Consider the following 12,971-nt stretch of genomic DNA (forward strand, 5'->3'; position numbering starts at 1 on the left):
CCTAGAAAGTCCATGAAGTTAAGGCCGACGCCTTAATTCCACTTCAGGCTCACCATCCTGTACAATGTGTGCTCAGCTTGTGTTAATGCCTGACTAGCTAGCTGGCTGGGTGCAAAGGTTTGACACTGAAAGAACCAGAGTAGTTATCAATTGGTTCCAGACATGAGATCAGAGTGACAATTCAAGGAAACTACTTCTTTCTGGTTTTGTGTCTGTGTGATTTTTCATTATTAAAAATTAAATCTGTCATTTCAAAAGAAGCATTCCATTTATAATCTTATGACTGGATAAACAACAGTACCCTTTGGCCCTGCCTTATCTCCCAGTTCCACTGTATTGGGCAAGACCTTGGGCTCTGGGTCAATCAGCACCAATTCAATCACATTTGAATCTTTTTTTTTTTATTAAACTTTTTATTTTGTATTGGGGTATAGCTGATTAACAATGTTATGATAACTTCGGGTGGACAGCAAAGGGACTCAGCCATACATATACGTGTATCCAATTTGAATCATGTTTTTATAACCTGTTAGTTGAATGATCTTCAGCAACTCATTTAATTTCCATAGTGTGTTGCTGGTATATAAAGAGGGATTATAATTGTACATGGTTTGTAAAATGGAATGAGAAGTTATATGTTAGGCACTGTGCCTGACACAGAATAAGCAGTCAATAAATATTAGTTATCACTATTATGTATTATTTCCTTCATCACCAAACTCTCTGCTCCCTTTTACTCCTTATTTCATGTTCACACGTGGACCCACAGAACTCCAGAGACACACCGCACACACTCAGATGTCTTTTTAAAAGATCTTCAATGACCCTCTTGTTGCCAAGGGCAGTAAATACTTCCCATGGTTCCTCCTGTTTTCTCTGGGGTATCTGACATCACCAAACTCTATTCTCTTTCTGGAATTTTCTCCTCTCCTGGTTTCCATGACAATCCATTCTCCTGATTCTTCTGATGAATCTCAACGTCTGTCTTCTCAGCTTCCTTACCCATCTTCTTCCTTCATTTGTCTGTCTATTTATACATCTATCCCCAGATTTCGTCCTTCACCCGTTTTCTTTTCACCTCATACACTGCTCTTTTGACTGCGATCATTTATAGCCCTACTATCCTTAAATTTACATTTATTCATCCATCTTAATTTCTGTGTGTGTGCTAAGTAGCTTCAGCTGTGTCTGACTCTTTGTGACCCTATGGAATGTAACACACCAGGACTCCTCTGTCCATGGGATTGCCCTCCTCCAGGATCCTAATCTCTAGACAAGTATTTCTGACATTGTAACTGACATCTGGATTTCCCTTGGGAACCTCAAACCTAGCATACATACATAGTAAAATGTGTCCTCTCCCATCCCAAAGCAGCTCCTTATCTTTTGACCCTTTTCCTATTTAGTGGCGTCACTATTCCTCCAATCATTCAAGCACACTGGCTTTATTTATAACTTCTCCCTCTCTCTCATCTGTCCCCCCACCTCAATATTCAATCATTCTGTTCATCCCACTGCTTAACAGTTCTCAGTTCTGTCCTTTCTTCTCTATCCTCCATGCCACGACCTTGACTTAGGCCATCAGTAGCTCTTGCCCAAATCTGCAGCAGCATTCTACATAGCTGCCCTTTTGCACTTCTAAAACACAAATATAATCACGTCACTCATCTACTAAAGGCTTTTACAGACTGCACCCTCAAAACTAAACAGACCAACGTGTTTGTTGCCCTCCCTCCCCCAGTTTCATGCGTTAAAATCTTAGCCCCCAAAGATGATAGTTGTCAGTAGGTGAGACCTTTGGGAGATGCTTAATTCATGAGGGTAAGGCCCTTATGAATGAGACTAGTGCCTTAGATAAGAGATCCCAGGGGAACCTCTAGCTCCTTCCATTGTCTGAGGACGCAGCAAGAAGGTACTGTCCGTGAACCATGAAGTAGGCACTCCCGAGAGCATGACCATGCCGGCAACTTGGCCTTCCAGCTTCCCAAGCTGTGAGAAAGTTCTGTTGTTTATAAGCTAAAAACAAACAACCAACCAAAAACTGGACAGACCAGAGTGGAGCTGCTAGAAAGGAAAAAAAAAAGTAATTTACATTTAAAAAGAAATTAGAGCAGATTCAAGATCTCCATGGTGACTTTATAACCATATGGTTCTTACTTGCATTCTGATATGCTTTCTTAAATAGAAAAGAAAGAAATGGAGGGAGACCCAGCACACTGGGAAGACACATAAGCCTAGGATAGTCCATGGGAACTGTTCATGTGAACACTGTTCATCACGTGTGCTGTGGAACAAAGGTTGAGAACCACTGACCTGTGTCTTGATGACTGCCAAATTCTAAGACCTCTTCCTTTGCTTTGCCAGTATATAAAGTCTTTGAGTTCGGTGTTCAGGGATCAGAGATGCCTGCCAGTGACTCAGGATAAATAAAATGCGCAGGAGGCTAAAACCAGACACCAGGATTATTGCTGAATAATTTTCAGTGAGTACTAAAACGGTCAAATAGATTGGAATGTCAATATGACACTGAAGGATGCTTCTTGTTATTAAGCTGCTTTGGAAGTCTACAGTCATATTACTTTGTAGGCCTGACTAAGATATTCTGTTAAATCTTTCTCTGATGAGACTGGAAATTGATAACTTCCTGTGTCTATCACCACGGTAGGAACCACCTTGTCTATAGACCTAGAAATGATTCACGTGGTTTGTCCAGCAGTAAGTTTCTCCCCTTGGGGCAATGCTGCGATGGGAAACATTCGTGTGTGCCTCTCAGACTCTTTTTCTGTGCTTTGCAATTGAACAGTCTCTCTGAGAGTTGTACCTTTTTTCTTTCAGTCAAGTTGCAGTCAAATCCTCTAGGTTTGAGAATTTTCCTGTTTCTAGGTGATTTTTCGTATCTGCTCTGATCCAGAAATGATTCATTGTCTTTAGGGTTTCAGTGTCATGTGGGCAGTTTATTCCAAAGGTTTCCAACTTCTTGAACTTACTCTAGACCTCAAGTACGGACAACAACTAGTACTGATCAGCAGAATGGAGGAATTAATCCTTTCAGAAACTGACTGTGAGCCTCAGAGGTGACATATGAGTTGATTCTTAAAGGATGGGTGTAGATTTTCCAGGCAAAGTAACTGGCGATTACAAAGGCAGAGACTTACAAAAAGCATGCTATTGGGAATGCTCAGACATTTAGTATGGTTGTTTGACAGAGGATGGGAACTGGTAGGGGAAGAAACAGGGGGAACAGGTCAGGGTCAGGTTAATGGAGAGCCTCATGTTGCCACGATGGGTCATGGATATTCAACATAGACCCCAGTGAAAAGTCTACTGCCCACCCCAGCCCCAATTTAAGAAAAAGCACTGCCTTTCTCTTCTGCCTAGTGAAAAGGTGGATATGCTCAGATAGGGTCTGGGGGAGGAAGGAGAGAGTATGTTTCATCTTCTGTGGTAGAAGCAATCTTACCACAGAATGAAGACCTGACATAGGGCCCAGCACACAGTAGGCACTCAGCTAACACTAGTTGAGTGAAGAGTTGGATGGATAGATGGATGGGTGGGTGGCTGGCTGGCTGGCTGCATGGGTGGGAGGGTGGGTGGATGGCAGATGCCTTTGTAATACAGATGAAGTTTCCAAAACCCTAGAGTTATTAGTGGGTCCAATGACTAAACGTATCCAAGAAGCTGTGATTGGAGCAAATCAAGAGCGCAGGTAAAGGTGGCCAAAGCGCGGAGCCCCACATCACCCGAGTGCTGCCTCCATGGTCTCCCCTTGGCCCCGGCCCGCGGTGCTTGATAACGCTGCCCCAGCACGTCTCATGGAGCCCGTGTTCACACTGCTCTGCACTGCCCACACTATTTAATTTTGTCTTAACTTCATCTCTGGGTTCCTGGCTTGCTCCTCTCCTAAAAAAGTTTTAAATCCTTTCCCCTATTTCCCACTCATAATCTTCTATTACAAAAAGCAACTTTAGAAGACAACCAAAATCCAAGAAAAAAAATTGTCACACAATTACCATTTAATCAAATTAATGTTTTATTTAACATTTGTCCTTGTTACCATCTTTCCTAAACGCCTACTCAGTTAGTACATATTTACAGTAATACTACTATGGACTTTTCATATTTGACACTTTGACCTGACATTAGGCCATGCGTATCGTTCCATTTTGTTTTCTTACCTTTCCTTGTGTCCATTTCCTCCCACTCCCAATATAAAAAGCCTGATATATTCTAACTCCACTCAATTCTCATGAAATCACATACAAATATAGATATTCTTTGAGCCTTGTTTTGTAGAAATGGATCACACTATGTACAGTTCTCGGCTCTTTGCTTTGCTTTTCTAAATGATACAGCGTGGATATACCTCTAGGTTAACAGATCTAGATCAAATTCATCCCCAAATATACCTGCCAAAGATGACCAATTCACAGCTAATTCTGTCTCCACTTATTGACGGACATTCAGACATTTTCCAGTTCCTAGCAATGACATTGCAATACATGTTCTCATATGTGAAGTCTTTAGTATGTTTATTTCTTCTGTAGAGTATGTTCCTAGACTGTCAGGTCAAAGACATGTGTAATATAATCTCTGGGGGAGGGGGGAAGCCCACGTATCATGCAGGATCTTAGTTTGAACTTGTGTTCCCTTCAGTGGAAGCACAGAGCTTTAGCCACTGGACTGCCAGGGAAGTCTCCTGTGTAATTTAAATTTTAATAGATGTTGCAAGATGACATTCCCAAAGGTCACAGTCCCCTGTTCTCACAAGCTTATTTGCACATGTCTGTGCAAGTGTTCCAAGAAGTAGTGAAGCATGATAGTTAATGACAGAAGCTCTGGAGCAAGACTAGCTGGCATGACGCCTAGCTCTTCCATTACAACCTGTGTGACCTTGAGCAAGTTAAGTAATCATGTGGTATCCCAGTTTCATAGCTGTAAAATGGGGATAATAACAGACCCTGCCTATTATTGATATGTGTAAAGTGCTCTGGCACATGGTAAATATTCAGTAAGTGTCAGGTATGATTATATTTATGATGAATTGGAATATTAATATGATCAACTCAAAATATTTCCCCTAGTGTTTTTATTTTTTGTCATAAATATATGGCACAGAAAACTCTCTCTTCCTTTCAATGGGAAACATCCTCAGCATTTATTAATACAAGCAGATCAGGATTTTTCAGCTGTCCCTAGCTATGACAGATCATTTAACAGCATTTCTCAAAGTGTTCTGAAAGTGTATCTTTCTCTCTATATCTTTCTTGGTTAAATGAGCCCAGCCAGCTCAAGAGGGCAATGTTCCTAAACTCTGCACGACAGCAATAGCTCAAGGCCTTTGGGGCACAGAATTGCTGCCACGTATTCACAGAAATACCCAGAAAAAACACCTTATTCCTCTACCTGATTTTTACTTGAGAGGTTGTGAGTCTCTCTGTGTGAAAGGAATGAAGCCCCAGAGAAAAACACTAGCTTTTTGCAGAGGACAGGAAAATGAACGTTTTATTTTACGGAAGCGCAATCCACTATTATTATTATTACTATCTATTATTTATGGGCAATCCACTCTGACTCTTTCAAGCTGTTCTGTTAGAGCGCACAGTGAACATTCCAAACACGTGTTGATGTTAAATTCCTGTTTAAGATGGAATCACACAAATGGAAAGATCAAATATTTGGAGATTTCGTTGTAGGTTACTTCTGTGATTAAGAGACAAAACGATAGCGAGCTTATAGACAAGAAGCTTTTCTGATGAAATTTTCAAGGACTGTTCAGGAATCAGCCCACATTCAATTCTACTGAACCCATCAGGCATTTACTAAATACGTACTACACACAAGGCACCATCGTCGGCATTGGTAGGATGGATGTGGCACAAATTAAAATATGGCAGGATTAGGGCACTCTATGGCTAGTATTCTGTTGGGGGAGAAGATACCATGCAGGTGGCGCTAAGCTACACATTAGCCCTTCCTTGGCATTAAGTGAGAGAAAAGCCTGTTCTAACTAACTTAAACCAGCAAAATTAGCTCATGTAATGAAAAGTAAGGCTTCACTGGTGGTTCAGCAGTAAAGAACCCGCCTGCCAATGCAGGAGACTCAAATTTGATCCCTGGGTCGGGAAGATCCCCTGGAGAAGGGCATGGCAACCCACTCCAGTATTCTTGCCTGGAGAATCCCATGGACAGAGGAGCCTAGTGGGCGGGCTACAGACCATGGGGTCACAAAGAGTCGGACATGACTTAGTGACTAAACAACAGCAAAAATGAGAAGTACAAAAGTGTTAGTCTCAAAGGGGGCTTGATTCAAGGACTCGCTGGGACCCCAGTCCTCTCAGCCTCTTCTCGCTCAAGTATAGGCTTACTCTTGGATTCTATGTGACGAGATGATGACTTCCCACAGCTCCAGGTCTATGTCTTCCAAGATTCAAGTATCACAGGAAACAGGGCTTCCTTTCCACCACAATATAAGTCTTGGATGCGATTTTCAGTGGCTTGAATTTGTTTGCAGGCTTAACCCTAATCTTATCAAAATGGCCAGAGGGATGCCAAGCTGAAACTGCTCAAGACTCAGACCTCTCCAGACCTAGAGACAAGGATCAGGCTGCAGTTGCTGAAGCAAATAGACAGGGACTGGGAGAATGGGCAGTTCCTCAGAGGAAAAACAAGCAGACTTCTATTACCAGGAAGGAAAGGACCGATTCAAAAACAAGTAAAACAGAAGGATACGCATAGAGTGATGCGTGCAAGCGTGCTAAGTTGCTTCAGTCATGTCCAGCTCTTTGTGATCCTATGGACTGTAGCCTGCCAGGCTCCTCTGTGCATGGAATTCTCCAGGCAAGAACACTAGAGTGGATTGCCATTCCTTGCTCCAGGGGATCTTCCCAACCCAGGGATCAAACCCACGTCTCTTATGTCTCCTGCACTGGCCAGAGGGTTCTTTACCAGTAGAGCCTCCTGGGAAGCTCTAGAACGATGAGAGGATGGGGTAAAGACACATTCTGGCTTTAAGGATCTAAGAAAGAAGCATGAAAGTGGAACCAAGAGATGGAACAGAGTTCAAACCCCTTCCTATTTCGAGAATCTGTTAAGATGGGGATTGCCCTAGGACACACAGCTATTGTGAAATGTTGGCAGGGTGTTCCAGTGCCCAAGGATTCTTTCTGATCCTGATGTCAGGTGAGTGTGAGATCCAGATCTGCCCTTTGCATGACTTTGAGTCTCCTTTGTAATGTAGGGATAAAAACAGCCTCTACCTTGTATGACTTCACATAGATCAAATAGGATGATGTTTATTACAGCACGCACATGCTTGGACTAGATCCCTAAGTCCTGAGAAACTATATGTCTTTATATTATCTTTCATTTCCTTTTCAACCCACTGAAACTGAATTGAACTGAGTTGAATTTCAGTTTCCTCCTCATCACATGAATTAAACTTCTGTTACTAAGACTGTTAAATGAACTTCTAATGACTAAAGACAATAATAAGTCTCAGTGTTTATCTTACTTCTGTATAGAACTAACATTCTTGATCACTGCTCTCTCCTTCTTGAAAGTGAAGTCGCTCAGTCGTGTCTGACTCTTTGTGACCCCATGGACTATAGCCTACCAGGCTCCTCCCTCCATAGGATTCTCCAGGCAAGAGTACTGGAGTGGGTTGCCATTTCCTTCTCCAGGGGATCTTCCCAACCCAGGGATTGAACCCGGGTCTCCTGAATTCCAGGCAGACACTTTAACCTCTGAGCCACAAGGGAAGCTCTTTAATCCTTTTCTTCCACTATTTTTCTTTACGTTTTGTCTTCCCATTGATACCCTTCTTCCTTTCTATATTCTCTGGATCCCCTTCCTTTGTCCACCTCTAAGATTTGGGGTTTTCTGAGAGTCTTTGTCCTTGTATCTGATTATAATCATGACTGGTTCATTGTCCTTTAAAAATATTTTCTCCTTCTAAATTAAAAAAAATATTTATTTATTTTTGGCTGTGCTGGGTCTTTGTTGCGGCATGCGGACCTTCACTAGTTGCGGCGTGCGGGCTTCTCATTGTGGCGGCTTTTCTCATTGTGGAGTGTGGGTTCTAGGGCACGCAGGCTTCAGGTTCTGCAGCTCACGGGCTCTTGAGCATTCGCGCTTCAGTAGTTGTGGCACACTGGCTTAGTTGTCTTGCAGCATGTGGAATCTTCCCAGACTAGGGATCGAACCCATGTCCCCTGCAAGGCACCACTGGACCACCAGGGAAGTCTTCTTCATCGTCTTTTCAAGGACCTTTCTATGGTGGGGGAAATTCCCATCTTTATATGGCAATATAAATTATATAGTAAATATTCCAGTGTAGTAATTGATATCCTTTTGGAAAAGGAAATGGCAACCGCCTCCAGTGTTCTTGCCTGGAGAATCCCATGGACTGAGGAGCCTAGCAGGCTACAGTCCATAGGGTCACAAAGAGCTGGACATGACTGAAGCAACTTGGCCTGCACACACGTAGGCGGGATCCTTTGCAACAAGAGTACGAGCACACATTTTGGTACCATCAATCAGTTAAAAGTACATGAGACTTAGCAGAAACCCATAGCCTTTACTTATTATCCTCCAGGTTCCCCATCTCCTCAAGCTCTACGCAACAACTAATGTGCTTTCGGTCTCTATAGATCTGCCTGTTCTGGACATTCCATATGAATGGAATCATGAGATATTCATATGCAATCTTTGGTGGCTGGCTTCTTTCATTTAGCATAATGTTGTCAAGGTTCATCCCTGCTGTAACATACACCATGCTTCCTTCCTTTTTACGATCAAACACTATTCTACTGTGTGGATACATCATGTTCTGGTTATTGATTCCTCAGTTGATACACATTTGTGTTGTGGCAGCTTCTACTAGTATGAATTCTGCTTTATTTGAGGGGTGAGAAATCTGCATCTCAGGGAAGTACCCTGACGAAGGTTAGGCAGCTAGAATACGGCATAACCCAGCTGCACACTCACCCTGGGGTACTGATGCCTTAATTCTTGCCTTAATCACTGCACTGTTGTCGTTTACCATCCTATGCAGCCTTAGGAGCTCGCAGAAAAGAGGGGGAAGGGCCAATAAAACTCCCTTTGTAAATGTTCTTAACAGCATGACTGAAATTTCGAAAATCAAGTAGGTGAAATTATCCAAAAAATATTTGAGAAATAAGAATTTTACTTTTTCTTTTTTGTTTGGCCAAACCACAAAAAGGATCTTAGTTCTCTGAACAGGGATTGAACTGGTGCTGCCTGCACTGGAAATGTGGAGTCCTAACCACTTGACCACCAAGGAATTCCCAACATTTTTTAAATAGCAAACTACAACTTTGTTTCATTAGATTTTAAATCAATGTAAGTCTACGATGATTACATATTAATATCCAACAGTTACATAGCACTTGCTACAAGCTTCTAAGAACAGTTCTGATTTGATTGTCATAGCAACTGTTTGCAGTACATGTGCATTCAGTTCAGTTCAGTCCAGTCACTCAGTCGTGTCCGACTCTTTGCGACCCCATGAACCGCAGCACATCAGGCCTCCCTGTCCATCACCAACTCCCAGAGTTCACTCAGACTCACGTCCATTGAGTCCGTGATGCCATCCAGCCATCTCATCCTGGGTCGTCCCCTTCTCCTCCTGCCCCCAGTCCCTCCCAGCATCAGAGTCTTTTCCAGTGAGTCAACTCTTCACATGAGGTGGCCAAAGTACTGGAGTTTCAGCTTTAGCATCATTCCTTCCAAAGAAATCCCAGGGTTGATCTCCTTCAGAATGCACTGGTTGGATCTCCTTGCAGTCCAAGGGACTCTCAAGAGTCTTCTCCAACACCACACTTCAAAAGCATAAATTCTTCAGTGCTCAGCCTTCTTCACAGTCCACCTCTCACATCCATACATGACCACAGGAAAAACCATAGCCTTGACTAGACCGACCTTAGTCGGCAAAGTAACGTCTCTGCTTTTGAATATACTATCTAGATTGGTCATAACTTTCCTTCCAAGGAGTAAGCATCTTTTAATTTCTTGGCTGCAGTCACCATCTGCAGTGATTTTGGAGCCCCAAAAAATAAAGTCTGACACTGTTTCCACTGTTTCCCCATCTATTTCCCATGAAGTGATGGGACCAGATGCCATGATCTTCGTTTTCTGAATGTTGAGCTTTCAGCCAACTTTTTCACTCTCCTCTTTCACTTTCATCAAGAGGCTTTTTAGTTCCTCTTCACTTTCTGCCATAAGGCTGGTGTCATCTGCATATCTGAGGTTATTGATATTTCTCCCGGAAATCTTGATTCCAGCTTGTGATTCTTCCAGTCCAGCGTTTCTCATGATGTACTCTGCATAGAAGTTAAATAAGCAGGGTGACAATATATAGCATTGACCTACTCCTTTTCCTATTTGGAACCAGTCTGTTGTTCCATGTCCAGTTCTAACTGTTGCTTCCTGACCTGCATATAGATTTCTCAAGAGGCAGGTTAGGTGGTCTGGTATTCCCATCTCTTTCAGAATTTTCCACAGTTTCTTGTGATCCACACAGTCAAAGGCTTTGGTATAGTCAATAAGGCAGAAATAGATGTTTTTCTGGAACTCTCTTGCTTTTTCCATGATCCAGCAGATGTTGACAACTTGATCTCTGGTTCCTCTGCCTTTCCTAAAACCAGCTTGAACATCTGGAAGTTCACAGTTCACAAATTGCTGAAGCCTGGCTTGGAGAATTTTGAGCATTACTTTACTAGCATGTGAGATGAGTGCAATTGTGTGGTACTTTGAGCATTCTTTGGCATTGCCTTTCTTTGGGATTGGAATGAAAACTGACCTTTTCCAGTCCTGTGGCCACTGCTGAGTTTTCCAAATTTGCTGGCATATTGAGTACAGCACTTTCACAGCATCATCTTTCAGGATTTGAAACAGCTCAACTGGAATTCCATCACCTCCACTAGCTTTGTTTGTAGTGATGCTTTCTAAGGCCCACTTGACTTCACTTTCCAAGATGTCTGGCTCTAAATTAGTGATCACATCATCATGATTATCTGGGTCATGAAGATCTTTTTTGTACAGTTCTTCCATGCATTCTTGCCACCTCTTTTTAATATCTTCTGCTTCTGTTAGGTCCAGACCATTTCTGTCCTTTATCGACCCCATCTTTGCATGAAGTGTTCCCTTGGTATCTCTAATTTTCTTGAAGATATCTCTAGTCTTTTCCATTCTGTTGTTTTCCTCTATTTCTTTGCATTGATCACTGAGGAAGGCTTTCTTATCTCTTCTTGCTATTCTTTGGAACTCTGCATTCAGATGCTTATATCTGTCTTTTTCTCCTTTGCTTTTCACCTCTCTTCTTTTCACAGCTATTTGTAAGGCCTCCCCAGATAGCCATTTTGCTTTTTTGCATTTCTTTTCCATGGGGATGGTCTTGATCCCTGTCTCCTGTACAATGTCACGAACCTCATGCCATAGTTCATCAGGCACTCTATCTATCAGATCTAGGCCCTTAAATCTATTTCTCACTTCTACTGTATAATCATAAGAGATTTGATTTAGGTCATACCTGAATGGTCTAGCAGTTTTCCCTACTTTCTTCAATTTAAATATGAATTTGGCAACAAGGAGTTCATGATCTGAGCCACAGTCAGCCCCTGATCTTGTTTTTGTTGACTGTATAGAGCTTCTCCATCTTTGGCTGCAAAGAATATAATCAATCTGATTTTGGTGTTGACCATCTGGTGATGTCCATGTGTAGAGCCTTCTCTTGTGTTGTTGGAAGAGGGTGTTTGCTATGACCAGCGCATTTTCTTGGCAAAACTCTATTAGTCTTTGCCCTGCTTCATTCCAGATTCCAAGGCCAAATTTGCCTGTTACTCCAGGTGTTTCTTGACTTCCTACTTTTGCATCCCACCCCTATAATGAAAAGGACATCTTTTTTGGGTGTTAGTTCTAAAAGGTCTTGTAGGTCTTCATAAAACCGTTCAACTTCAGCTTCTTCAGCATTACTGGTTGGGGCATAGACTTGGATAACTGTGATATTGAATGGTTTGCCTTGGAAATGAACAGAGATGATTCTGTCGTTTTTGAGATTGCACCCGAGTACTACATTTCGGACTCTTTCGTTGACCATGATGGCTACTCCATTTCTTCTGAGGGATTCCTGCCCGCAGTAGTAGATATAATGGTCATCTGAGGTAAATTCACCCATTCCAGTCCATTTTAGTTCGCTGATTCCTAGAATGTCGACGTTCACACTTGCCATCTCTTGTTTGACCACTTCCAATTTGCCTTGATTCATGGACCTGACATTCCAGGTTCCTATGCAATATTGTTCTTTACAGCATCAGACCTTGCTTCTATCACCAGTCACATCCACAACTGGGTATTATTTTTGGTTTGGCTCCATCCCTTCATTCTTTCTGGAGTTATTTCTCCACTGATCTCCAGTAGCATATTGGGCACCTAATGACCTGGGGAGTTCCTCTTTCGTTATCCTATCATTTTGCCTTTTCATACAGTTCATAGGGTTCTCAAGGCAAGAATACTGAAGTGGCTTGCCATTCCCTTCTCCAGTAGACCACATTCTGTCAGACCTCTCCACCATGACCCACCTGCCTTGGGTTGCCCCACAGGCATGGCTTGGTTTCATTGAGTTAGACAAGGCTGTGGTCCTAGTGTGATTAGATTGACTAGTTTTCTGTGAGTATGGTTTCAGTGTGTCTGCCCCTGATGCCCTCTTGCAACACCTACCATCTTACTTGCGTTTCTCTTACGTTGGGTGTGGGGTATCTCTTCACGGCTGCTCCAGCAAAGCACAGCCCCTGCTGCTTACCTTGGACAAGGGGTATCTCCTTACCGCCTCCGTTCCTGACCTTCAATGTGGGATAGCTCCTCTAGGTGTCTACATTTTGCAGATGAGAAAATCGAGATCCTGGGAATTTCAGTAACTTGCCCCACATTATAGAGTTGGTGGGTTGTAGAGGCGG

The 12,971-nt window shown here is 42.6% G+C and overlaps 1 long non-coding RNA gene across 1 annotated transcript in view; it reads left to right on the plus strand.

The window, feature by feature from the left end:
- Window positions 1–2,359: 2,359 nt before the first annotated feature.
- LOC138427301 (uncharacterized) overlaps window positions 2,360–12,971 on the plus strand; it is a 32,747-nt gene continuing 22,135 nt past the window's right edge. The window contains exon 1 of the long non-coding RNA XR_011251947.1: window positions 2,360–2,482. This is a non-coding gene — a long non-coding RNA (uncharacterized lncRNA). The remainder of the gene's footprint in view (window positions 2,483–12,971) is intronic.

Source organism: Ovis canadensis, chromosome 21 (genome assembly GCF_042477335.2).
Source record: "Ovis canadensis isolate MfBH-ARS-UI-01 breed Bighorn chromosome 21, ARS-UI_OviCan_v2, whole genome shotgun sequence".
NCBI classification, from domain to species: domain Eukaryota; kingdom Metazoa; phylum Chordata; class Mammalia; order Artiodactyla; family Bovidae; genus Ovis; species Ovis canadensis.